General features: G+C 42.0%; 1 long non-coding RNA gene across 1 annotated transcript; it reads right to left on the reverse strand.

The window, feature by feature from the left end:
- Nucleotides 1-2,063: 2,063 nt before the first annotated feature.
- Nucleotides 2,064-2,949, reverse strand: LOC140321237 (uncharacterized). The gene is made up of 3 exons (XR_011918867.1): nucleotides 2,801-2,949; nucleotides 2,281-2,388; nucleotides 2,064-2,170 (listed from the first exon to the last, which is right to left on the reverse strand). It is a non-coding gene; the product is annotated as an uncharacterized lncRNA (long non-coding RNA).
- Between the last annotated feature and the right edge of the window lie 322 nt (nucleotides 2,950-3,271).

The raw sequence follows: 3,271 nt of genomic DNA on the forward strand, positions 1-3,271 counted from the left end.
CTAAAGGTAATACAGGCTTTTACTTTGTCAATCCTTTCTATCCCTGCTTTGTTTAATGGAAAAATTCTGACAAAAAAAAAGAACATCAAAGACAATGCCCCTGATTCATCAATAAAATCCGCGATCGCTGGAAGCGCGAACGTATGCGCGACCAGCGAGCGCGGTTTACCGCAGTACGGAGTCGAGTGCGCTCGTGCACTCGCCTCCTCACTGCCAGCCGGATTGCTGCCTTCATAATAATGAGCAATAGGGGGCGCGAATCTGCCAATTAAGGCGATTAGATTACAGCTGCGCAAATAAGGAGGATGTTTTAAGCTGTCAATCGTGAGATCATAGCAATTAAGGCGATTAGAATTCAGCTGCGATATAAATTGATAAGTACAGCCCGAAGAGAGTGGGAACCTGCGGTCACAGCTGATTGGAGGCACGCGACACTTCCAATCAGCTGAGACCCCAGGCGAACTCCAAATGAACTCTCAATTGAGTTTCTCCATTGAGAGTTCAGTTCCCACTGTCACATCCCAGGGAGCGTGGGAACCTGCAGTCACAGCTGATTGGAGGCAAACGAGTGCCTCCAATCAGCTGTGACTGCAGGCGAACTCCAGATGAACTCTCAATTGAGTTTCTCCATTGAGAGTTCATCTAAGTTCAGTTCCCACAGTCACCGGGCTGTACTTATTATTTATAGGTACAGCCCAGGGAGCGTCGGAATCAGCTGTGACTGCAGGCGAACTCTAGATGAACTCCCAATGGAGTTTCTCCATTAAGAGTTCATCTGAGTTCAGTTCCCACGGTCACCAGGCTGTACTTATCATTGATAAGTACATCCCAGGGAGCGTGGGAACCTGCAGTCACAGCTGATTGGAGGTAAGAGTTGGGGAAACTCTAGAAAAGTCTTGTATCCGTGCGTGTGTTGAGGTTGTAAGTGAGGAAGCCAATAGTAGGTCATTGGAGGAGCGAAGAGAGCTGCTAGGGGAGTATTTTTTTACCAGGTCAGAAAGGTAAGTGGGACAAGAACTGTGGAGAGATTTGAAGGCAAAGCACAGGAGCTTAAATTTGATACTAAGGTGAAATGGAAGCCTATGAAGAGAACTACAAAGAGATGCAGCAGAAAACGAGTGGTGGGAAGGAATGATGAGTCTGGCTGCGAAATTCATAATAGATTGTAGGGGGAAGAGAGGGGAATATCTTGCTGAAAGTGTAGGGAAGACAGAGGCTGTAGGGGGGCCAGGGTTGGGTGAGATGTCACCAGAAAGAAACAGTAGAGAAAAAATGTGCAGGTGCACAGACAGAGAAAGTAGGAGAGTGAAGGAGCAGAGAGAAAACCACGCTGATTCACCAAGCAAAATCAGAAGCTCGCTTGCGCATTCGTATTCGAAATCCAAAATCGAATGCCTTTGATCAATTTATCAACCAAATTTCAGGCGCTTGCCTATTCGTGTGGAAGTTATTATGCAAAATGATCTTGCTGCTAGAGCCGCGCATCCCCGGCAGTTTGACACTGGCAAGCTTGCAATAAAAATTACTGTTCCCCTAAAAAATAAATCTTTCTAATGGCACACATCTTTCACTTGAACCTAAATAAAAATGTTTGGGCTGTTCAAATGTTTTAAACATTCATATTAGCTGAGAAATAGGCATCATTTTACATGACTTAATATTTTCAGGTTTAGAAAGAGTTAACTGATTTCAGCTCTTTACACAGGCGCCTATTTAATGGCATCCAATGCCATAACCCGGGGATCCGCCTGGTAAGAAATTCCAGTGGGCTCTGGCGGGCTTTTCAGTAGGCGGGAGTAAACCCGGAAGTTTCATATCTGTGTTATCATCATGCCGCGCTCGTTTGCAGAGAGGGACCTTTGCTTAATTATTCAGATAAGTAAATTTTTTTTACTAGGCATTTCTTTTTGTTTGCATAAGCATACATGTTTGTCCATGTTTGCACATTTAAATGTGTTTGTGTTTTTATGCATCATGCATGTTTGCACATTTAAATATGTTTTTTAGCATCATGCATGTTTGCACATTTAAATATGTTTTTTAGCATCATGCATGTTTGCACATTTAAACTTTTACAGGCTGTTCCGCCTGTGCCCACGGTCCCGCCTGCGCTGCTGCTCCAACGAAATGAGCCTCCTATTAAAGGAGACCACGTTTTCCTGCATGGTTCCTGGCGGGTGAGGAAAAACAAATAATATATTAACTGGAAGACTTTGGTCCAAACATTTTTTTAAAAGTACTGTCCTTTTTAAAAGCAAACTAATGAAAATCAAAACTTACCAAGAACCTGATGAATACGCTCCAAATGTTGGAGCAGCAGTGGTGGCAGTAGTGGGGGGCTGGGAAGCTCCGCGGGTGACCTGGCTGCCTCCCTCGATGTGGAACTGGCTGTGTTTGTAGAAGGAGACCACAGAAATAAGAGAAGTAAGTACCGACCGAATGGAACAGTACAACATGCAACTAGTTCTTAAATTGCACAGTGCTAAGGAATGTAAAATATGTTATCTCATCAAGTTATGACTGTTTTGCTGTTTACACAGAGCAAAACAAGAAAGAAAGGTGAATCCTGTGTGCAATGAAGGTTTGGTGTCAATGAAGGTTGTGGGTTTTCACAAGGGACAAATTTGTCCATGTGACATTTAACCTCTGTCTTCTGTTAAAAGTTGCCTAGACATGAAGCTAGTCATACACTCCTATTGATACTTGATAGAACTAGAACTAGGCCTAACAAACTATCTCCTAGTTTATAATAAGGGTTCTAAAGGAATGTTCCTAATATCTAAAATTGAGAAATACTTACAGTCAGATGAGGAACTTGTGTCCTGTGGAGGAGATGCTGGTGGCGAGGGCACTTCAGCAGCTGTAGATAAATAATGAACAGCATAAGTAAAAGTGAGTGGGCAGGACTAAAGTAGATTTGTAAGGTTAGTTAAGGTGAATAGATGAATGCTGAACGTATGGAGAAAATAAAAAAACTTATGGAGAAAATATGGAGCGCTGCTGGTCATACTTCCTGAGAATCATGGTCTAAAGAAAAATAGAAACTGTGAGTTATTTTAACAACCAAACACCTGTTAAAAAGAAAAAAAAGGGATAACTAATTAATTGACTGATTTAGATATTTTCTGTTGCAAATGTAAACTGTTTGTTAAGATTGTGTGTATACTATTATATGTGGGTATACTATTACTATTACTATGAAGCTTCCAGTTGCCACCCCACTAAGCTTAATCCTGTTTAAACTATTGTAAAAACAATAATTGTGCTCCTA

The sequence above is a fragment of the Pyxicephalus adspersus genome, unplaced genomic scaffold (genome assembly GCF_032062135.1).
Source record: "Pyxicephalus adspersus unplaced genomic scaffold, UCB_Pads_2.0 Sca1522, whole genome shotgun sequence".
Lineage (NCBI taxonomy): Eukaryota > Metazoa > Chordata > Amphibia > Anura > Pyxicephalidae > Pyxicephalus > Pyxicephalus adspersus.